Source organism: Oryctolagus cuniculus, chromosome 11, assembly GCF_051225735.1.
Source record: "Oryctolagus cuniculus isolate XC-2025 breed Fujian yellow rabbit chromosome 11, ASM5122573v1, whole genome shotgun sequence".
NCBI lineage: Eukaryota > Metazoa > Chordata > Mammalia > Lagomorpha > Leporidae > Oryctolagus > Oryctolagus cuniculus.
This window is the reverse complement of record NC_142877.1, coordinates 91,678,451-91,703,509: the sequence shown is the minus strand read 5'-3', so window position 1 is coordinate 91,703,509 and position 25,059 is coordinate 91,678,451.

Genomic DNA, 25,059 nt, shown 5'->3' with positions numbered 1-25,059 from the left:
ATTAATCATGTGTAACATTTTCCTGTTCAAATCAAGCCATACAAATGCATGATCGTTGTGGCTGGTCTTTCACTCTTCTGCTCTCCCAACCCCAATCACTGGCCCACATTCATTTGTGTAGCAGTTAAAACAAGGTCTTGCCTGGGTTTACATCTGTGCCCTGGTGCTTGACAGTATACCTCAGGGGGTTATTAGGAGGATTCATTGAGTCAGGATGGATAAAATCTGTACATGCAAGTACTGTATACAAATTAGCCAATAGTAATAAGCATTAAAATAAAAATCATTAAGTACAACAAATGTGGTACTCAGCCCTTTAGTTATAATACTAATACTGTCTTGGTGAAACAACGCTGATTTTTTGAGATGAAAGTGGTGCTTTGTCAGGCATTGTGCATACATTACATTTCACCTTGCGCATCCACGAGTTAGTGTTGTGACTGTTGCCCTGATTGACAGCTGGGGTCAAGTGATTTGCATGGCTCACACAGATGCACAGTGGCACAGAAGCATTTGAAACTAGGCGGTGTGATTCCAGAATCTTCACCTTTAACCGCTCTCTTGCACTGTTTGTATAATTTTTCCTAATCGTGGAACCAGTTAGTCATACGACAAGCTTTCTGTCTTCTCAGGGTGTCCTTAGAAGCCAGGATAATCAGCTCCTTCTGTACAGGGAGCTCACATAGTTCCGTTGGTCTGGGAGGATGAGTTGGGTTGGCTTTGGCTAGAAATCATATTCTCAAGATGCCCCCACATTTTACCCAAACTTGGAAATTTAAATGGAATATATACTCTACTTCCATAATAGTCTAAGACTTTCATATAGTCTTATAAGGTAGAGCCCCTTGTTCCCATTTTGTAGATGAAAACTCAAGGCCTAGAAAAAGTGTGTACTTTCCCCCAAGTCTTGTCATTAGAATGCGTCAGACATCTCTTAATTCCTGTCTGGTGTTCTTTCCATAAGGGATGTCATTGAACCAGAGTTCAGATGGTGTTTTTCCTTATCAGGTGTCATCTGGGGTATCTGGACTACCCTCATTTCTGGACAACAATTAAAAAGATGAACTGTGAGTCAGTCAACCGTATGTTGGTGTATGAAGGGAAAGGCCATGCTGGGCTTCTCTTGGGCTGTATGTCTTTAAGAATGAAATGGTTTACTACCAGAGCTCTGTGAAATGTACACGCTCACTGTGCACGCTAGGAAGTGAACTCTGAGTTAATGTGGGTGAACTGTGTCTTCCACCTACTTGCAAGCTGATGAAACTGGACAGCTGTTTCCTGGGAGGTAAGGTGGAGAAGCAGCAGCCCCTTCTAACCCTCCAGGGGTTTTCCACAACAGGACCCAAGACCCCTTCAGCCTCCCACTCTGCTGATGGCTTCTCCATGGTCTGTTTGCACATTCTTTTCCTGCTTGGTAATTAGCACCAGCTGTCTCAACTTAAAAGGAAGGCATCCCTTTGAAATCCTCCCTATCCTCCGTGAAATGTGCTACTGAAACGTGCTAATTAGTAACTGGACTTAGGACAACACAGACATGTGTTTCCTGTGAGTACTGCAGAAGGAAGAGGGGGAGGAATAGGCACATCTGGCTAGTCGCCTATGTGCCTATGCTTCTCTAATTTTCAAAAAGACATGTTTAGTGCAACCTATCTGCACAAATGTGATCAGTAACCAGTAGCTAGAGCCCTGGTCCACCACATCCACCCCATCCACTCTCAGCCTTCATGTTGCTTCCTGCCAAGCTGGTCTGTGCAGAAGGAAGGACCAGGAGGCCATTCCCACTCTGCCTCAGCAAATTGACTCCTGTGCCAGCATTCCCTTCCTCTTCACCATACTGTCAGGAATCCCTGGGATCCAGGAAATACAAAATAATTCCCCTTCCTTCGGGGACCCCTGTCCTAGAGTGAGCTGATAACCAAGTGGGTGTGTAACCATGAACAGACCCTGGAGTTGGAGGAGCGAGCCTAGACGCATAATAACGTAGCACGGTGCTAAATGCACTTAGTGCAAACTGGAGCAGCCCCGGGTTTCCAAATGTAAACTGCGATTACTTGCAAATCTGTGTCTTCATAAATAATTTTGAGCAGCAGCTTCCAAGGCTGTAACCTCACTTGCCAGCGTGCAGGGAAGAACTGCTCCTGACATATCAGGGCAGCTGGAGGGTTTTGTGGAAGGACTTAGGGATTTATTGGCACGATGGAGGGAGCTCACAGGAGGCTATGGATGTGTGCTTGGGAAAAGGGTCCACATGGGCTTCCACCTGGCAGATCACTCTCCTGGTACCATCTGGCCTGGAGGCTACCCCAGCTTTCTTCCCACCTCCACCCCCAGCAGTGCTACTGGATACCCCAGATGCTCAGCAGCATCTGTACCCCAACTGTTCTCATATTCTTGCCTCACTGGCTCTTAACTTCAAGTCTCCACGTGAGTGTTTGATAGCGTTAGATTGGGTTACGTCACCACCACCTGGCTGTAAGGTGGGATGGGACAGTAAGCAGAAGCTCTGTTTTGTTGATGGAAAATGTGGTTGGAAATTGTTGTTGTGTTATGTTTCCCAACATCACATACAGTAGTGACAGGGTAATTAACCATGAGGAAATCAGGTTATTTTTGGCAAGAAAGCTTAAGGCATTTCTACTACAGAAATCTACAGCAGGAAGATTCTGTTTGTCTGATGTCCATCAATTATGGGCAGATTCAGCCTTGCGTGGATAGTACTATGAGACCAACCCTACAGACCTAATGCCCAGCCCATCTGGGCTTGCTCTGGGAAGCCAGTCATTAACTGAGAGTTGGGGCAGGCATTCGGTAAACTTGCTAAGACACCTCTTAGAAATGAAATCAGCGTATGAAAGACTGATCTATACCCCTGTTTATTGCAGTTCAATTCATAATAGCTAGGATATGGATTTTTTTTAAGATTTATTTATTTGAAAGGCAGAGTTATAGAGAGGCAGAGACAGAGAGGGAGAGAGGTCTTTCATCCATCTGCTGGTTCACTCCCCAAATGGCCACAACGGCCAGAGCTCTGCCTATCCGAAGCCAGGAGCAAGGAGCCTCTTCTGGGTTTCCCACGTGGGTGCAGGGACCCAAGCACTTGGGTCATCTTCTAGTACTTTCCCAGGCCATAGCAGACAGCTGGATCAGAAATGGAGCAACTGGGACTCAAGCCCATATGGGATGCCAACACTATAGCCGGCAGCTTTACCTGCTATCCCACAGCACCAGCCCCAAGATGTGGAATCAACCCAAATGTCCATGAACTGAAGACTGAATACAGAAATTATGACATATGTACATCATGGAGTAGTATACAGCAGTTAAAACAATGAAATCCTGTTGTTTGCAACAAAATGAATGCAACTGGAAACCATTATTTATACTTAGTGAATAAGCCAGTCCTAAAAAGACAAATGCCGTATGTTCTCTCTGATCTGTGGTAACAGGGTACCTAAAAGGTAATCTATAGAAGTGAAACTGATACTTTGAGATGCTATGATTTTGGACATCCCTTGTCTTGCTCTACTGTTTGGGGAATAGTTTTTTTTATTTATACTATTTGTTGAACTCTTAGTGTAGGGATAATCTTACATGTATAAAGTTAATTAGAAAAATATCTTTGTAAAAAATAAGAATGGGAATAGGAGAGGGAGGAGGAAGGGTGGGAGTGTGGGCAGGAGGGAGGGTAGGGTGAAAAGAATCAATATGTTCCTAAATTTGTATATATGAAACGCAAGAAGTTTATATACCTTAAATCAAAGATTTCTAGGTTAAAAAAAAAAAGACACCTACATCCCATATCTGAATGCCTGGATTTGATTCCCTGCTCTGGATGCTGGCTTCTGGCTTCCTGCTATTGCAGACCCTAGGAGGTAGCTGTTAATAGCTCAAGTAATTGGCTCACTGCCAGCCATGTGGGAGTCCTCAACTGAGTTCTTGGCTTATTGCTTTGGATTGGCCCAGCTCAGATCTTTGTGGGCATTTGGGGAGTGAACCTGCACACGGGAGCTCTTTCGTTCTCTCCTTTTCTCAAATACATACACACACACATACATACATACATACAGAAGGGAGGGAGGGAGGGAGGGACAGAGGGAGAGAGATTATCAGTCTGCTTCTTCACCCAGGAGGGTAATGACGCTTGCTGGAGCAGAGAGCCTCATTCCAGGGGTTCCGTATGTCTTGTGCATTAGGTCTACCTTAGCTCTTTGGTAACTTACTCAGCTCTGACCTATTTCCTTGCCCTGTCCTTGACTTGAGCTCCAGCTCAGCTGTTTGACTTCTCCAGGTCTTTGATTTCAGGTGCCCTCTCCTTGAGTCAGACAGAAAAGAACGCCAGGATTGCTGTGTTTTTCCTCCTAGATGTTTGTAACTCTCCCTGCACCAGGCTTTGCGTTCAACTCCCAGGTCATAATGGACTTCATCATTCTTTCTCTTTCCTCCTTCTAGATAGAGCCACAGGGAAGAAAAGGGAATAAAAATATCTGGTGTTTCTTTTGGGAACTGTGCAGATTGACGCACAGTGGTGTGAGTGCTCCAAAACCAGTGCTTGCTTGCTTTCCAGCTCAAAGTCCCTCGTGATCCGCACCGCTTTCAGAAATAAGTTCAAAACGTTAGGTAGACAAACACTTTTCTGCACTCTGCTTCACAGTGTAGGCTCAAGCTTTTCCAATCTCCTTTTAGTTTCCCAAATAAGCTTTGCTTGTCCGCTTTATGTCTCAGACACAGCAGGCTCACCTCTAACGTTGGCAGGGCTTGTGTGAATACAAACGGAGGTCACAGGTCCTATTTCTAAGTTCTTCATATGTATACAGTAAGCTAACACACTGTTACATAAAAATGTCCTATCTCACCTGTGACAAAGATATCGTTATAACAACCTGGAAAGCTAGGTTTGAGTTTTTAATTCTCAGCTTCTTGAGATTTGCACATCAGGAGAATATTTCCGGAATATCTCAGTCCACCAGCCTCCTCCTCTTCCCACCCCTCAATCTGTCCCACACTACAAAAGGCTTTGTGTGTGGGTGTGGACAGCCCAGCTCGCACACCCAGGTGCCATCACACCTCTTATAGTGACTTTAATTAGCAGCAAGCTCACAGCACCTTGGCCCATCCTTGAGAGGATGGATCTGGGGAGGAAGCCCTTGCAGATCCTGCAGGGGGCTTGGGGCCATTGGGCCAGCACTTCTGGAGTCTGTTTCCAGAGCAGGGTCTGGAATACAAGGGGTTGGTTGGTGTCTTGTTGGACATAACCCTTTGGTCCTACAAGCTCTGTGTCATGGGGAGGGACATGGTGGCAGGAACACTAGACCAGTGGCACACATGCAGGGTCTAAGGGTTATACTGGCCTATGATTTGCCCCCTTGCCCAGGAATCTCCTTCTTCCTCCATCATCCAATGGACTCATATTTGTGTTCATCTTTCAAACAGTGTCTCATCATCGATCTCCTTCCCTTAGGAAGTCTTCATTCTTCCAAGGTGAGTTACATGTTTCTCCTAAACTGGGTATAATGTTTGTTGCATGACTGTATGAGTGTACTTCAAAAGGTTCATGAAAAAAAAAAAAGGATCTGCAAAGTAAGTTCATTTTGGTGCAAATAATGGAAATTTATACCATTTTTTCATAATACACATTTCCATGAACTTGCTGAAGACCCCTTCTGTATATGGATTTCATTTTTTTAGTGCCCAAATGAACTTTAATTCCATATTGGACTTTTTGAAATACCTTTGTACATGCTTGCACGAGGTACTCACTCCATGTCCTGGTGAAGAGTTCTGATCCAAAACATTCCATTATGTGATGTTGTCTTTGTCTTCACATGAGCCAAACGATCTGTCAAACATTGTCCCAAGGGCTTTGAGCCCACGTATTTGTAGGCATCGATGATGCGGGGCATAGGTGCCGCTGTTTTCCTTAATTGGACATGTTTATTCTGATGACTTGCAGATAAGCAGGGCTCAGGAAATATGGGCAGGAGAAAGGCTTTAATGATGTTTGCTTGATTACGATTATGAAACTGCGCTGCAGACTTTTCCCCATCATTTACTCAAGTGGTTGCTAAGTAATTTCCAATCCAGTCCCACAATTAGAATGAATGGGCTTGGCTGCTGGTTGGCCAGGAAACTGTTTTGTTCACCACTGATTCATTCATTAGGGCTTGTCATAAACTGTGACTGGATGCAGCGAAAGGCTTTGCACAGAGTCCAAGAAACAAGATGAATAAAAGAGAAAATCCTCCTGAGTTCCCTTTTCCTTCTAACATTCTGTTCTCCTGTTTAACCAATGCATACTACAGCAGTGTAATGTTTTAGTGCTTAGAGCATTAAAAATAGGTCTTTTCAATGTTAATTAAGATAAAAACTGAATGTCCAAAGGCAATATAAAATTTTGCTACGTCAAATAACTGTAACTATAATAAAATAATTAGCTTTATTATAGCAAACCCTCAATAGAGAGTGCTGGCAATGTGGCAGGCATGGAGTATCTTGTGTATATTAACTCATTCATTCCTCACAGTGATCTTATATGGTGGGGACTCTTATTATCTTTATTTTACAAACGAGAAAATGGAGGCATAGAGAATTAGGGATTTAGACTGAAGTTATGCAAGACAAGGATTAAAATTCCATTTATTGGTTATTTTATATATATCATATTTAAGATTTATTTATTTGAAAGGCAGAGTGTCAGAGAGAAGGTGGGATAGAGAGACAAAGAGAAAGAAAGAGATCTTCCATTCATTGATTCACTCTGTAAATGACTACAAGGGCCAGTGCTGGGCCAGGTTGAAGCCAGGAGTCTGGAACTCCATCCAGGTCTCCTGTGTGGGTGGGAGGGGCCTAAGTACTTGGGTCATCATTGTCTGCTTTCTTAGGCACATGAGCAGGGAGCTGGGACTGGAAGTGGAGCAGCAGAGTCTAGAACTGGCACTCACAGAGTATGCTGATGGGTGTCACAGGCAGGAGCTTAACCTGCTAGGCCATAACGTGGGCCCTTATCTGTTCTTTTTTTCAATTTTTAATTTATTTTTAATTTATTTTGTTTTTTGACAGGCAGAGTGGACAGTGAGAGAGAGAGAGACAGAGAGAAAGGTCTTCCTTTGCTTTTGGTTCATCCTCCAAAGGCCTCTGCGGCCTGTGCGCTGCGGCCGGCGCACTATGCTGATCCGATGGCAGGAGCCAGGTACTTCTCCTGGTCTCCCATGGGGTGCAGGGCCCAAGCACTTGGGCCATCCTCCACTGCACTCCCTGGCCACAGCAGAGAGCTGGCCTGGAAGAGGGGCAACTGGGACAGAATCCGGCACCCCGACCGGGACTAGAACCTGGTGTGCCGGCGCCGCAGGTAGCCTAGTGAGCTGTGGTGCCGGCCCCTTATCTGTTCTTAAAGTCTCATCAGTTCAGGAGCTTTATCTGGGTCTCCCACATGGGTGCAGGGGCCCAAAGATTTGGGCCATTTTCCGATGCTTTCCCCAGGCCATTGTCAGGGAGCTGGATTGGAAGTGGAGCAGCCATGACTTGAACCCTATGGGATGCCAGCATTGCAGGCTCTACATGCTAAGCCACCACACCAGCACTTTACAGGGATTTTCAGTTAGAGAGGTCCTGTTGAATGGAATTTAAAGATGTGGAAATCTAAGGGATTAATATTAACATAACATTGGGGTGCCTATTGTTAGTTTCGTGCATATTTAATTTCTGCATTTCTGAGTCACTCACCTTGCCATTGTGGGATAATATACTGATGTGATGTAGGACCACTGATGACACTGATTACTGAGTTTTCACTAATGGAATTAGACCTTAATATATTGGGCGACTGACATTTGGCTCTTTTAGAATTTGGGAGTTACCCAAGACTAGTGTCTGCAAATACTAGCTGATAGAATACAAAAGGGAGAGAACGATCCAACATGGGAAGCGAGATACACAGCAGACCCATAGAATGGCAGATGTCCTAAACAGCACTCTGGCCTCAGAATCAGCCCTTAAGGCATGCGGATCTGGCTGAAAAGCCCATGAGAGTATTACAGGCATGGAAAGCCAAAACACTCTGGCAAAAAAAAAAAAAAAAAAAAAAAAAATCAAATCCCAGTGAAAAGAACAGGTCATCAAAGAAGGAGGTACCTTTCTCTGAAGGGAGGAGAGAACTTCCACTTTGGCCATGGCCTTGTCTAAATGTGATCAGAGTCGGTGAACTCAAAAGGCTTCCATAGCCTTGGCAACTCATGACAAGAGCCTAGGGTGATTACTGATGCCATAAACAAGAGTGTCAATTTGTTAAGTCAACAACAGGAGTCACTATGCACTTACTCCTTATGTAGGATCTCTGTCCTTAATGTGCTGTACATTGAGATTTAATGCTATAACTAGTACTCAAACAGTAGTTTTCACTTTGTGTTTCTATGTGGGTGCAAACTGTTGAAATCTTTACTTAATATATGCTAAACTGATCTTCTGTATATAAAGAGAATTGAAAATGAATCTTGATGTGAATGGAAGGGGGGAGGGAGAGGGAAAGGGGAGGGTTGCAGGTGGGAGGGAAGTTATGGCAGGGGGAGCCATTGTAATCCATAAGCTGTACTTTGGAAATTTATATTCATTAAATAAAAGTTAAAAAAAAGAATTTGGGAGTTACCTCTCTCAAAATGAAAATTTTTCTGAATGAAATGCAGTTGACTGAAGTTGAATGCAGTGTGAAGTGAGATATATTCTATGTTCCTGAAATTCCTGTCACCCAGGCCTAGAGGTCTTGTTTCCATGGAAACAGGTCAAGGCATTAACTCTTGCAGGGCTGACTAATGAGAAGATTTTGATTCTGCCTTTGCCCTACATTGTTCTTGCCTTTGGCGTACCTCCTTCCTCTTGCCGCTAGTCTTATTACAAGTTAACAATAATTAGACTTTATAGGAGGAAAAGCACATGGACAGCATCCAGTGCAAGTTTCTAGAACCCGATAAATGGGGAAAAAATCCTATCAATACACTTGCCCTTTCCAAAGGGAGTCTCACAATGGCTGTCAGAGGTTTTTGTTTGTTTTCTCTTGTACATTATGACTGCCCTCTTGCCTGCTTTTGTGTTGGTGGTGAAATGGAAAAAGAAAAAAAAAAAAGAATGGTTATGTTTTCTCCCTCCCTCATTTGCACTCGCTTCTTACCTAAACAATTAGGTGGAGAGGGCAGGTCGTGGGGGGACGGAAAGGAAAGGCCACGAATCAGGGGCCGCCTCCACTGTGACAATTGCAGTGGGATGGCTCAGAAAGTGAGCCAAGTTTTCAATACTTCTCAAATCCCATGTTGTCCAGTATGTGCAATCCGTTGCTTGTACTGATGAATACAAAGATTTTAGTTACACTTTCAAAACAAAAGCCATCATTAATAGAGGATGTTCATATATCACTTCTTGATATATTCAAAGAAATGATAATTATTATAGAAAACGTTTACATGGAGTTATTATGTGCCAACTCCTGTTCTAAATGCTACACCTATATTCACTCATGTATACTATGGTACGGACAGCTATTTAACAATAGAGGTACAGAGGTAGAACATAACTTCCCTAGTGCTTCAAAGCTGTTAACTTGTAGAGCCGTTTTAACATCCAGATAATCTGATAGCAGAGTGTGTATAGCTAATGACTATTTTATGCAGTCTCGTAAAGTCTGAAGTTATCTAATGTGACATTCAAGCCATTTTCAGTCATTGATTCCTGTTATTTACCGGATTTTGACAGCATCACTCAGTCCTTCAGTTCTGAGACAAAATACAGGGTTTTTTTTTAAACTTATTTTTGTGTATGTGTGAATGTGTATTGAAGTTAAAGAAAATCAAAATAGATTTTAAACAATTTCACGGTATCTTTAGTGATAATTGTGCACAACTTGTACTACCACAAGGACAGCTTCTGGAATCTCTTACGCAACCTCTTTCTCCACACATTCGTTCATTGCATTTGAAAAGGAGAGCACCCAAGCACATTCATCATTCTTTAATCTTTTTTTTCTCCAAAGTTTCCTTTAACTTTTCTCAGCGTCTTTATTTCAAACCTGAAAGTGGGGAATTGAGATATAAGTTTAAATATTTAGTGATGATATTGGATTTTTTTTGCCATTCAAAAGCAACTTTATGCAATATTTCTAGGAAAATAAACATTAATTTTTAGGTTGTATTGGTCTCAGGATTCAGCAAAATAATGTTATTCTAAAAGTGTATTTTTACATTTCAGCTCATGCTGTATTTTTTGCTTAATACCTTTTGAGTCCGATCACATAACTGAGATGATTTAACTCACAAAATAATCAGATATTAATCATAAGGTTTTACTGATATAGTCATCACATCATATCATCCTAACGGCATCCTGATAGTCATAACTAACGGCATTGGTCATTTATTAGGTCTCCATGTAAACACACGACATTGTTAGTAGCATACTTTACAGTTAGGAAGTGAAGAAAAGTAGGATGAAATGCTTGAATCAGCCTTTTGAATTGTGTACAGAGAAGTGTTTAATAAATATTTTCTGGGGACTTTTAGGGATAGGAACAATTAGCATTTTAAGATTGGCCTCACTGAAAGCCCAGGCTGTCATGCAAATACTAAATCATTGATGGTGTTTTTCTGCCCTCTAGTGGTCTGATGTAGAACTGAAAAGGCCAACACGATCTTCAGGGACAATTGCCTAGGAATCCTGAGGTCCCAATAGCAAGCCAGCATCTGTTTGGCTTTGCAGCAAGAGTTTTCATCCCTAAGCTGATTTTTTTTTTTAAGTTACTTTGAAAATTGTAACTATTTATTTTTTTCTTTTTAATAATTTGAAAAGATTTATTTCATTCTATTTGAAAGGCAGAATTACAGAGAGGCAGAGGCAGAGGCAGAGAGAGAGGTCTCTCCAGATGGCTGCAACGGCCAGAGCTGCGCCGATCTGAAGCCAGGAGCCAGGAGCTTCTTCTGAGTCTCCCATGCAGGTGCAGGGCCCCAAAGACTTGGGCCATTTTCTCTTGCTTTCCCAGGCCATAGCAAAAAGCTGGATTGGAAGTGGAGCAGCTGGGGCTCGAACTGGCACCCATATGGGATGCCAGCACTGCAGGCAGCGGCTTTACCCACTACACCACAGTGCCTCCCCCACCCCTAAGCTGGTTTTATAGGCGAGGTGGAGAGAAAGGTAGTGGTTTAAACATTTCCTCTTTAAATCTCTTCTGCTGGAATATTAGAGTCTGCAGCATGTTGAAACAAATGTTGTCTATCGAGGTTTCTCATCAGTGCCATTATTGATGTTTTGGGCTGGATAATTCCCTGCTGTGGGTGTGAAATCCTCCGCACTGTAGGATGCTGAGCAGTGTCCCTAGCTTCTTACTTACCAGATGCCATTAGCACCTCATAGCTCTCCCTAGCTGCGATAACCACAACCAGGAGTGTTTCCAGCATTGCCAAATATCCTCCTTGGAGGAAACATTTCCCCTGGTTGAGAACCATCTTGTTCTTAAGGGTTCCTATGAGGTTAATTCAAAATTATTTGCTAATAATAATAAATATTTTATCAATTACTTAGTATGTGTCAGGTGCTATGTGATTTAAGTTAGTCTTTCTAAGAATTCTCAAAAGTAAACCATTGACTTTTACCTTCCCAATGTCACCTTCCAGATGAGAAAGACAAAGATGGGAGGAGCTGAATGACACCCAGGGCTCACATAGGTAGGCAGTGGGGCCACCGTTAAGATCTAGGCATGTGGATCTGGAATGTACCGGAAGCGCTTACTGTACAGCGCCACCCCTTGCTGATCTTCCAAATGGAGTAGAGAACAGAATTTCTGATTTATGAATAATAATAACCACAGATGCCAAGTTATGTCATTTTCTGAATAGGCAATAACACAGAAGGAAAACATAGTGGACTGACATTGTCAGAGGAAGATTCTGTCTGGATTTTACTCACTTAATGAGTGCCCATGGTCTATACAGCTCCAGAAATACATAAAATGGAGCTTCTGCCCTCTGAAGCTTACTTGCATTGTAGCAAGCAATAAGTAAATGACCAAAGTGATTATAATATTTCATATAGTGATGCTGTGGAGAAAATAGAATATGTGAAAGGAGCTAGAGGCAGGCGATGGAGCAGAGGGCTGCTGTTTTACGTAGCATGGTCAGGGATGACCTCTCTGATACGGTGACAATGAAGGAGGGAAGGAGGAGATTGGTAGGACAGTGCTCCTAGGAAGTGAGGAGAGGAGGTGAAAAGGTCCTGAGGTAGCAGCCTATTTGAAGTGGAAGCAAGTTTACAACCACGGTAAGGGAAAGGCAAGGAGTCAGTGGAACTAGGACAGGAGTGGAGGGGAAGTAGCAGATGATAGAGGGGGGTGGGCGAGTGGGGGGCTACAGATCCTTAAGGGTTGCTCGATCCTTGGAAGGAATTCCATTTTACTCTGGAGAGATGAAACTATTGGAATGAGCAGTGCTACAATCAGACTTAATTCTTTAAAGGATTATGCCAATATTCTTTTCCTGTTTTTGGAATGTTTATCACAATGGCCAGCCAAGGCCATACATTCTAGAATGAGATTGACTTAATTTTAAATGATAATCCTTTTTTTTTTTTTTTATTTTTTTGACAGGCAGAGTGGACAGTGAGAGAGAGAGACAGAGAGAAAGGTCTTCCTTTGCCGTTGGTTCACCCTCCAATGGCCGCCGCGGCCGGCGCGCTGCGGCCGGCGCACCACGCTGATCCGATGGCAGGAGCCAGGAGCCAGGTGCTTATCCTGGTCTCCCATGGGGTGCAGGGCCCAAGCACCTGGGCCATCCTCCACTGCACTCCCTGGTCACAGCAGAGGGCTGGCCTGGAAGAGGGGCAACCGGGACAGAATCCGGCGCCCCGACCGGGACTAGAACCCGGTGTGCCGGCGCCGCTAGGCGGAGGATTAGCCTAGTGAGCCGCGGCGCCGGCCCCTTTTTTTTTTTTTTAAAGATCTACTTATTTATTTGAGAGGCAGAATTAGAGAGAGAGAGAGAGAGAGAGAGAGAGAGGGAGGGAGGGAGGGAGGGAAAGGTTTTCCATCCACTGGTTCACTCCCCCAAATGCTTGCAACGGCTGAGCTGGGCCAATCCAAAGCCAGGAGCCAGGAGCCTCTTCCAGGTCTTCCACACAGTTGCAGGTGCCCAAGCACTTGGGTCACCTTCCACTGCTTTCTCAGGCCATCAGCAGGGAGCTGGATCAGAAGTGGAGTGGCCAGGACTCAACCTGGCGCCCATATGGAAACTGGCACTGCAGGCAGGGACTTAACCTACTACACCACAGAGCCGGTCCCTAACTGATATTTCTAAAATCTCACTTTCTGTGGACTATGAAAAAAGTAATCCAAAAGAAAAGAAAAGTCTTTTTCTACAAGAAAAGCCCTTGTCTCCTCTTCAGAAGATGTGGCCATATCCTCATTAATTGAATCTGTCATCAAGAGATGCACAATTATTCATGGACCAGTAAGAAGAGACAAAACAACACTGCCGGTCATATACACGTCAGTAGGATCTGGCTCTCTGAGTTGGAAATGCCATCAGTCTATTCCTGGGGTTTCAGTGATCTTTGCCCTTACTTGCATGGCTTGTCACAAAGTGGGCAATTAGCTTACAAAACTCTCAGCAATGAAAATGAAACATAACAGCATATATTTGTTGATAGCTTAATTTCTCAGAGCCCCATAATGCATTTGGTTGTTGCTTTGGTAGAAAAGATGGGCTTTTTCTTCCCCTCTAGGATGAATATTGGCTTTATGAATAGCAATTTTACACCTGCCTCTCTGCTCGATTTTATGCTTGTACAGTCGGCAGTAGTGTGGATCAGGGTGTGAAAGGTTCTGGAAGCACAGGGAGACTCGGAACACGCGGTGCCGCGGATGTGCACGAGTGAACGGATTGACAGAAATATCAGTGCACACATTCTAGACACTGGCAGAGCCGCGTCATGTCTGCCCGTTGGCCCACGGTGACTGTAAAGTGACATCAGTGCTGTGTTAAAATGTCATGTCCAGGGTCTGTGGGGGGGGGTGTAAGGGTGTTTTAGAATTGATGGAATGGGTGTAGTGCCTGCGCCGCAGGTTAGCATGGACTCAGGAATTCCTGGCACACAGGCCGCCCTCGGTGACAACAGCTGGTTATCATTCTCCCCTCTCTGAGGGCGTCACTTTACGGGACCCCATCTCTCCTCTAAGAGTCCTTAAATTAAGTTCATTTTCTCTCCTCCTAATCTTCCAATTCTAATTACTCAGGAGGCTTTCTGTCTTCTGGCACTTTCCACTCCCAGCGGGAAATAAAGTTATGTGTCTCTAACTCCCTACACAGCCCCTTTTCCCAAGTCATTAATCAATGCTCAGATTAAGGAAAAAAATTGGCCTGACATCTCTGGAGACCCATTCTAGGGCAAAATAGATTTTTCTTGCTTTCGTATTCCCTCAGTATCTTTTAATTGAAGGTAGATATTTGGCTTACAGTTTTAAAAAATTCCTTTGATGATTTGAAAATCTGTGGGCTCATTATCACGTTGCCTTATCTCTTCCGTGTTTATTAGTCAGCCTGTTCTAAAAATACGAGAGTTGCTGTAACCTTCTCAGAGAATGTCGCGGCTGACTGATACGGTCCCCCAAGCGTGCTGTCCTGCTTTGTCGTGATACCAGGACACCATGTGAGACATTTCAAGAAAGGCTGAAGGCAGAAGCCCTGTTGATGCTTATTTGCCCCAGGCCTTTTTATATCTTCCTGAAATGGCATGCTTTTCATCCGCCTGCCTCATCGAATTAAAACAAGAATGTAAGCAGATGAGGCGGGCAGCCACAGATCAAAAGCAGGACTGCTAGGCGGCTCCTCTCCAGGGCCAGCCTGCTCTGTGCCCTCACCGTTGGTGACCTGGGAATGTCCCGGGTGCTCAGCTGCACTGGAATCTCGGGCTGGGTGTAGACGCTGTCGGTGTCTGTCAGCCCCAGGTGATTGATGACATCTTAACTCTTGAGATGAAATGGCTGCACGTGGTCTTTGAGAGCAGGTGGTGTGTGCAGACCTAGGGGCTGTGCAAATATGCGAGGGAGGGGCGAGCAGCCATCTGGGAGGAAATGTGAGCAGCTAAAGGGGCCTTTCCACTCCAGCTCCCTCTGCTTATTTAAGCTGGGTTCAGGGGGACAAAACTGATTATTGGGACTCTAAAATTATTGATTGCAAGTAACGCAACCTGTCTAAGCTACATGTTCTTGGTCATTGAAAGGGCCCTAAGCAGGTTAAATCACCTGTTAGCAGCATCTGGGTTGGAGTTCATGGAGAACTTAATGGCTAGATGTTTGCCCCAATGGCCACTTACTCTTTAATTGATTTTGCTGGCCTTGTTGGTCCTCCAACTCCTAGCTGACTCTTAATTGAACATGTTTTCATTAACATATTACAATTGCTTTGTTTCAGTCTTTTATTTTTATTTTATTTTTTTTACCTTTTAACCATATATTTAAGGCAGACAAAGTTCATGCTTTCATAAATAAAAATTTAGGAATTTAGTGATTCTTCCCTCCCCACCTGCCCAACCCTCAGCACTCCCACCCTTCTTTCTCTTCCAAGTTCAGTTGAAATGACCCCAAGATATTTTTCTTCCTTCTTGTTTTTATTATGAATATTTAACATTTGAAAAACATTTTGCCACTTCAGATGTTGATATTAAATACATACACACGTACTGTTTTTCATGAAAACAAAAAATGGGGGATATTACAAAATGTTGAATTCAGGACAATGATCAGAGTGTGGAAAGGGGATATTGTCATGTAGATGATACAATTTGGTGAGGACATTATTTTTAACCATCTACATATGAAACAATATGACATCTTTTATGCTTTCTATATTAACTTTCATATATAAAGAGAAAACATGTGATATTTGTCTTTCTCTGGTTTATTTCACTGAGGACAAAGATCTCCATTTCCATCTATTTTGATGCAAATGTCAGAATTTAGTTTTTTTTATGGCTGAATATTATTCCATTTTTCAAATAGTGACTTCATTTCCTTTGGATATATTCCCAGAAGTGGAATAATTGAGTCATATGGTAGATTCCTTTTTAGTTTTTTGGGGAATCTCTATACTGGTTTCCATATGGTTGCATTAATTGACATTCGTACCAATATTGCATTCTTCACAACCTTGCTAGCATTTATTGTTTTTTGAATCTTGGACAATATTCATTTTAACTCGAGTGAGATGATCCCTCATTTTGGTTTTTATTTTTGTTTCTCTGATGGCTAGTGGTCCTGAGCATGTTCCTATCTGTCAGCAATTTAAATTTCTTCAGAAAAAAATCTATTCATTTCCTTTGCCCATTTCCAAACTGGGTTGTTGGTTTTGTTGTTGTTGAGTTTCTTGTGCTCCTTATATACTCTGGATATTAATCCTTTACCAGATGCACACTTTGCCAATACTTTCTCACATTCTATTGGCTGACTCTTCACTTTGTTCATTGTTTCCTTCACTGTACAGAAGCTTCTTAGCTTGATGTCATCTTATTTGTCTATTTTTGCTTTTTATTGCCTGTGGGTATTTTAAAATCCCATTTGGTATTTCCTGACTTTATTTAACAAAAGGTTTTTTTTTTAATGCTTGTGGACTTCAATAAAATTTCTTGTCTGGTATATTTCAGATGAAGAAAATAGTTATGAGGAGTGAGAAATAATTCTTTGTGACTTGTGTCTGAGCACTGATCTTACCAAGTCAGGGCCTGCCTTCAGATGAAAAATGCACCATCTAGACAGGAAGAGGCAAGTACAGGAAGTAAGGAAACAACAGGCAGAGCGCCTTGGATTTACACGGCGTAGACAACCACTCACCACAGATTTGGGCATTTGAAAGTGAGCGGTAAAGCCAAGGAGGGCTAAATAAATAGTAATAACCACACACAAGCAAATGACTAAAAGTCAAACAAGCTCTCCTTGGTGAGGCTCTGTTAAAAGCAAAGTGTTTTTCCTGGAAGGAAAAGAGGTTGATCTTAGGGATTCGCCTTGGTTTCAGGGAGATTCATTTTATTCTCTGTCAAATGTGCTTAGAATTTGGGTTGAGAGAGCCTTAAACTTCTTCAAGAATCTCCCTTAATCACCTGTCTGATGCTACAGCTCTTGATACAGAAACATCTTCAATTCCTTTTTAGTTGAGGAAAATAATCTGGTGCTGGAGAATTTGGGAGGGTCTGATGTTGTTTGGCCAACTTAAAAGCCAAGCTACCACAAATGACCACTGGTCTAGAGAACCTTTGAGTATGTGCGGAGCAGAGCTGAACTTGGCAGAGAAGCCCAACCAGCTGACCCCCAGCAAAGCCACCACTATACAAATCATAAATGGTGGTTGTTTTAAACTACTAACTTTTAACATGCTTTATTACATAGTGATGGTTCACCTATACAGATAAATTTTGTTAGTATAAAGAACAGGGCTTCAAGTTTTACACAGGTCCTCTCCTACTCCCATACCAAGAGAAGGTATAATTATTATTATTTTACATATTTACTGGAGAAATATGATAGGCAGAAAGATGAAGTGCATGCTGAAGATGAGCAATGGAGTTGATTTCACACTAGTTTCCAAAGTAATCCAACACCTTTAAGTATTGTATCAAGAAATACAAGCTTACTGTGGCAGATTTGAGCAAACTAGGAATGTCTGCAATTATTTTATAAAGTTCATGGAAAGTAAAATTAAAAGATGTTATTTTGGTTCAAAAATTTTTGAAGTCCATGCTTAGTTTTTTCAGAATATACATTTCCAAGAAACGTTCAAAGACTTCTTGTATGTACAATTTTAAAAATTTGCTTCAAAATAAATGTATCTTTTGATTCCATTTCCATGAACCTTTTGAAGATGCTCATAAATAGGAAAAGTAAATATCATTTCTTTCCCGTCCCGCCTCCAGCGGCCCTTCTGCCTTCTCATTTCCCTGGTTTTTCCTCTTCTATAGTCACTATCATCAGCTCTTTGATGTGAATCCTTCCGTAAGATTTCCTATGCATTTTTATAAACATACTTATGTATTTCAATTGTTTATATAAATGGAAATTCATATTGTTCTGCATTTCCCCCCCGGGTATCTCAGATATCTTTTCATGACAATCCGTGTGGAGGCACTTTGCGCTTTTTCAACAGTTCATATTATAATTTGAGTATACTGCTAACAATAGACATTTCAATTGTTTCTAATAATCTCATGAACTTTTCATGTATTATTGTGCATAAATGAATATTCCTAAAGAAAAAACTGTGGAAATAAATTTTTTAAAGGTAGAGTTAGAGAGAGAGAGACAGAGAGAGAGAGCTTCCATCCTGTGGTTCACTCTCCAAATGGCCTCAATGACGGAGCCTGGACCAGGCCAAAGCCAGGAGCCAGGAGCTTCCTCCGGGTCTCCCACATGGGTGCAGGGGCCCAAGGACTTGAACCATCCTTTGCTGTTTTCCCAGGAACATTAGCAGGGAGCTACCCCTATGGAAGTATAGAACCCGGGACTTGAACCCGTGCTCACATGCGATGCAGGCACCACAGGCTGTGACTTTAATGTGCTGTGCCACAGAGGTGACCCCAGAAATCAGTTCTGTTGACAGATAACTGCACTTCAGTGTTCAGCGATCTTTTTGTTTAAATAAAATACCAGGTGCAACAAATTATAGCCTAGTACTGGTGCACCATAAGCAAGTGCTCATCAGATACCGAGTTTCTCTTTCTGGAAGCTCCTTGTCTTATTGGAGCGTTTTGTAAGGTGTTTGTGGCAGCCCGTAAGCTCTACCTCATTAGCTGTGCCTGTTGGCCCTCAGATGAAGAGGGGTGTGAAGCCATCGGCTGTTGAGTTTATTGATCTCTCCCTCCACCTAGCAAGGGTGAGTCTCTGCACCCTTCACCCGTCGTTCTGATAGACTGCATCAGTGGCAGGTGTTCTGTGCTTGAGAACGAGTCAGTGATGGGCTGGCTCAATGGAAACATTTGGCTCATAGGAGAAGGAAATCACGGGGTGTTCTTGGGGTACACAGGCACTCTAAGGTGGGCCCAGTCACTGTGTCAGTTTAGACTGTTAAGAAACGGTCTTAGCTAAAGAGACTCAAAGGTTCCTTTGGCTGGAAGGACAAATTAGAAGAGGAGAAAGGAGAGAAAGCAGGAGAAAGAGAGGAAACATTAGTAAAAAATTTTTTAATAAAAAAAGAGATAGAGTTGGGGATGGTTGGGGTATATGCATGACATGTCTGGTATAGGCCAGGAATTCTTTGATTCCGAGTTATGGAGAATCACTCCTGTTTCAGACACAGTGCTAAACCCTGGAAAGGCAGGGGCTTCTTCCAAAGAGGCTACCAACAGGTTCCAGGATCAGACGCCAGGTCTTCGGGGGCTGTTATCAGCCCGACACATCCTTCCAGTGTTTCTGTTCACACTCAATGTGTATGTCCTATGTCGTTCTCTGGGAAGGTTACGTGCAGATGGAAACAAATGCTTCATTTTCTGAATCACTTATACTGAAAAGCAAACCACTTAGAAAATTTCTGTCCTTTGCGAATCCCATGAACTACTTGCTTCTTTAGGATCCGTTCAAATGTTGTGGGCAGATGCACACAGTGGTTAGCATTTATGTTCCCTCGCAGATAGAATTGTTTCAGATGATACATGAAGTTGCTTACTGTGAAATCAGCTTTCTTAGAAGCTTCCTTTTCTAGGAACCTGATATGCTTTCAATTTTTCTATTTAAAAAAGACCTTCCTGTACCACTTCTATTATGTACGTCTAGCGAATCCCCGTTGGCAGTGGCAGGAAGCTCACTTCCGATCCAGGGCTGGCCGCTCCAGGCCACCTGTCGTGCTAGCGGAGAAAATGAGATGGCAGCCATGTGCCGCCCCCCCCCCCCCCAGCTGCCAGGTGGCCGGCTCAGCTGCGCCTCAGACCCGGGCTCTTCATGGCTCTCTCCAGAGGCCTGACGTTCCCTCTTGCCCTGCATTTCGTCTTCTGCGTGATTCACATGGTGTGAGGCTTTAAGCCCAGGGCCCCCGCGAGAGCACTTGTCTTCGGTAGCATTTGTTGTCAGCTCATTCAGCATGTGTTTCTCAAGGGCCTGCTCTGTGCCTGGCTTTTCTACTGGGCGCTGGGCATAGGAGGGCGAGTGAAGCCTGAATCCTGTCCCAAGGACATTGACGTATTGAGTCAAGATAGGATAACCTTGTACACCTGTCCTTTTTTAGTGGCAAGTGACAGAAATCAGATTCACGTTGACTGAAACATTCAGTGTGTAATGGAAAAACCCAGAGTTAGTATTGTGTGTGTATCAGTCAGGGTCCAATCAGGGAAGGGTTCAGTCAATCAAAGGTGGGTTACACACACATACATGCACACTCACAAGAAGCAGAAGACTCTGGCCTGTGTGGTTATGAAAGCTGGTTAGCCAGCATCTAGAACACCATTGTCCTTGGGGAAGGCAGGTTGCATGGAGGTTAAGGAGCAGCTTGGGATGCCTGGGTTTGTGTCCTGGCTCTACTCCTGATTCAAGCTGCTGGCTAATGCATACCCTCAGAAGTGGCAGGTAACGGCTCAAATGGTTGGGTCCCTGCCGCCATGTAGGGGACCCAGATTGAGATCCTGGCACCCGGTTTCAGTCCGACTCAATCTCTACCATTGCAGGCATCTGGAGAGTGAACCAACAGATGGGAAATCTCTGTTGGTTTCTTTCCAATAATAATAAAAAAAAAACCTGTAGTCTTCATTTCTGATGTTGAAGCTTAAAGACTTCAGAGATAGCTGGCAGGTGGAGAACCTGCATGAAAGGGGAGGGGAGGGGAGGCGTGAAGACAGCGTGGCGCCCGTGAATGCGAGCTAAAGTCGGTGCGCAGGACCGGGACCCAGGTCAGTCTCTGGCCACCTCCACACCACAGTGACTGTTTCCTGCAGGATGTAAAGCTGGTGCCCCTTGTCCAGCGATTGGGGAAACTGGTAAGAGCGCTCACAGGCTGCTGGCATGGTTGTGACCCTGGCCGCTGCCCCCGGCAACGAAGGCGAGCCAGCAGGTAAGTGATGGTGTGCTACGGCAGCGATAGTTTATGCCCTGGCCTGGCCCTTTCAGGCATGAAAATAACACAGTAGCCTTCGTTTCTACATTTTTGACTCCTGTGCAAATTGTGTTCTGTGTTTCGCTCTGACCTGAGAGGTACAGAAGGACTCTAAGAGCGACAACGCGGCTTAGCCAGGTCAATATATCAAAAAGCCACTCCAGACTGGTGTATGGAATGAGTGGCTGGAAGGGTTCTGTGTCATGAGAAATCTTTCAATTCTGTTTCTCTTTTCTCTTTCTCAAAGAGGCTCCTCTGTTTGTCTTCATAAACCCAATGGAAAGAGAACCTCTCTTTCTCGATAGTTCTAGGAAGTCCTGAAGTGACACTCGTTGTTTTCTGGTTTCTCTGGGAGCGGCAGAGCACTCTCAAGGGGTACCCTTGGGTTGCTTATCTTCTCTTGAAGTCAGGGTATGAGGCCAGCCCCGTTTTAATCATGGGCCCTGAGCATACATAAGATGTAGTTCTTCAAGGGAATGTCAGGTTATCGGTGCAAAGAAATGTAAACTCTGCTAAAAAGAAAAGTCCCCTAAAAGACTGCGAACTCAAGGAAAAGTGTTGCTGTCAGACATGATTGTGTCACAGAGGAAAGCAGAGAGTAGTTAAGTGGGCTGGAATGTAGAGGCCCATAGTGATTGCCTTTATTGGTTCTTAGTCAACTTTCCAGCCTCGGCAAGTGCTTAGCTTCTCTGGCGCTAAGTCGCCTCCTTTGACAAGAGAAAAGGTTAGCCTAGTTCTGTTCAGTCACCCAGAAAGCAATTATTGAATGTTTTGAACAGGAAGTTGAGATGATGAACAGGAAGCCAACCAAGATCTTATGGCGTAATAGGGAGACAGACTAGCAAAGATAGAACAAGTGTCATGGATGCTGCCCAGGCAGAGAAAGACATGCTTCTCTCGGGCAAAGCGAAGCTTCTTGAGGAAAGATAGCCAAAGAGAGCCGTGGAAAGAACGACTTTCTTCCCAGCTGGGTTTGGAGTGCCGCTTTTATTGGTGAAGAGTCACGGCACAGGTGTGACCATATCGGAGTCAGAGGTTCAAGTGTTCAGAATGCCCGAATGCTGGCTACCTGCACACAGCCAGGAACACACCGGGTCTCAGTTGAGCCACGCAAGAAAGGTATTTTATCCCATGCTCAGGTGGGTGGTGGTTACCATAGAGGGAGTGAGATACAACAGCACAGCAGTCTCATGAGTGACATTTAAGAAACTGGGTGTCTAAAGGAAGAAAAAGATAGAAAAAAGGTTAGGGGACTAGCTAAGAAATTGTGTCCCATATCCAGGCAACAGACGCTGAGTGCCTGAACCTGGGTGGTGGTGGTCTTTGTGGTCTTTGTGAAGTTAAGGGATATTTATAGTGTAGCCTGTCAGGGTGTAGTGACTTTCTGATTCTGAGGAGAGCAGGGAGTGGTCAGAGAGAGAAGGAAAGGCCCACCCCCTGCTTCATCACCAGTGTGAAGAGGTAGGGTTGCTATCCCAAAGGAGAAAACTGTGGGAGGAGGAATGGGTTAGAGGGAGGTGGAGGGGATACTTAGTTCAGCTTGGGGCTTGCAGGATTAAAATAGTGTTTAGTATGTCCAGGTGCAGACATTCCCGAGGGCGGAAGCTTCTATCTGGCTGGGAGGCTGTGATTTTTATACTGGGCTTATTTCAGTGATGTGGCATTTTGTATCTACTCAGAGATGAGTATATCATGTGGAATCAAGCACATGAGAAGTGGCTAGTGGACATGATCAATGTGTCTATTTTAGTATCCTATTTTCAATGTGTAGTGGGTGGGGGAAGTAGAAGCTGCATTTCACGATTTGTACAACAAAGGAGCTGAAATAACTCATGTCTCATTTTTGTGTAACTTCTAACATAGAGGAAAACCTGTAGAGTAAGAGAAGGAATCATTTGGATAGCTCTTCAAAAAATACTTTGCCCCAGTTCTCATTATCTGAAATATTCTTTGAATTATTTTTGTTAAAGGAATTCTGGAGAGAACCTATTTCTTTAAGATAACTATTCTTCATTATAAGAATGCAAATGATGCCCAAAGTAGCCAGAACTTCACAATGAAACGCAATCTTCCATCTCCTTTCTAAGGTCATTTTCTTGAAAAAAATGCTTTTTACTTACATAATGTTCTATGTATTATCTACATAACTATGTGTTGAGCTTGAGACATTTCTTTTATAGAATTATGTAAAACAGTACACTATTTCAAATGTGTGAATTGATCTGCCTTTTGGGGGCTCTCTATTCAACGTGAGGGCGCTGTGTGGCTACCAGTTTTGATTTGGTAGGAACCATAGCAACAGCACAGATATGAACAGAAAGGCAATTTCTCCCAGAAAGGTTTGGTGCAGGTAGAGTTCATGTTTTCTTGGATATTTAATAGGAGCCTGGAAGACGAACTCCAACCTTTACATTCATCTAAGTTTTCTTTTTGGGCTGAAGATGGTAAAGGAATCAATATGTATGAACTTAACCATGGTACTAAAGGAGATACCTAGTCTCCCTCTTCATTCTTTAACTTAAACTTATTAGCTTGGTTGGAGCCAAGATGCAATGACTTTGGAGAACTTGGGAATGAGGAATCTGTCTCTAGGAGAAACAGAAAGTACTTGTGGTTGTCATTGCTATTCATGTTTCACAAAAGAACTGAGATTCAAGTTGGCTAACTTGTTACGTCACTATTATAAATCAAGTTTGGTTTCATCTAAACCCTATCCTGCATACCATAATCCTGGACATTGACGCCATAGCTTCTGGGTGATGGTACACATCAGAATGAGCTCTGCACTGCAGTTACAAATGAAGAGTCCTCATCCTCACTTCACTATCAATCACAGAACACCTCTGCAATGAGAGTTTCTGCATCCATAAAATAGAGATAATGGCATCTGCACCTGTTCTTTCTGCCTAAACAAGTGGCACAGGGACCATATGCAATAATGCTAGAGACAAGATTGGTGTTGTGGGGGAAAGATCAGAGGAGGCGGAGGACAAGACTTCCCATGCTAGGTACCACTTGATTACCAGTTCAGCAACCTTGAGCAAGGCTCTTTAAAATCCTCAGTATCCTCATCTATTAAGTGAAAACATTTACCTATAGTCTTCCTGTTTGACATGATAAAACATTCCAATGAAACATGTATTAATACAAGTTAAAAAGCTATTTATACACAGGGTTTGGAAAGTGTTAGTCTTCTGGATAGAATTTGTACTGGAGAGCGGAGTGCAAAAAAGAAAACTATTTGATATGTATATGGTTTCCTACTGTTACAACCAGTGATGAAAACTGAGTGAAGTGAACAATAGAGATGTGTTGCCTTACATTGTCAGTAGGTTCAAAGCCCAACACTGGGTTCAGTGGGCTAAAATCAAGGCGTCTGCAGGCGTCAGCAGGACTGTGCTCGCCTGCTGGAGGCTCTAGCAAATTCTAGGGGGAAAAACGTGTTTTGTCTAACTTCTAGAAGCTACCCACATTCCTTGACTCTTTCACTCCTTCAAAGTTATCATGGTTGCCTCTTTTAAACCCTTTTATTGTACTGATCACAGCTGGGGAAGCTCCATTTCTAAGGATTTATGTGATTAGGTTGGGCTGGGGTAGCTAATCTGTGATACTCTCCTGACCTCCAAGTCTATAGACTTGATCACATATGCAAGTCCCTTTTACCATGTAAGGTATTACATTCATAGGTGCCAGGAATCGGAGGTAGACATTTTGGGGGGCTACTATTGTGCCAATGATAGTATGTAACATAATAGCAATGTGAAAGTTACTGAAAGAATTATCATTATTATGGTAAATTACCCAGCCTTTGATCCCTGATTGGAATTTGATCCAACAGAAAGTACTTATCCCATTTACCCTGCCATGAAAATTGCTTCCCTGAGATTACCAGCTCATTAAACCATCATCTCAATTGAGTCATTGACTGCCTTTCGAAAGAAGTTCTCAGAATGGCTGGCAGAAGCATCAACTC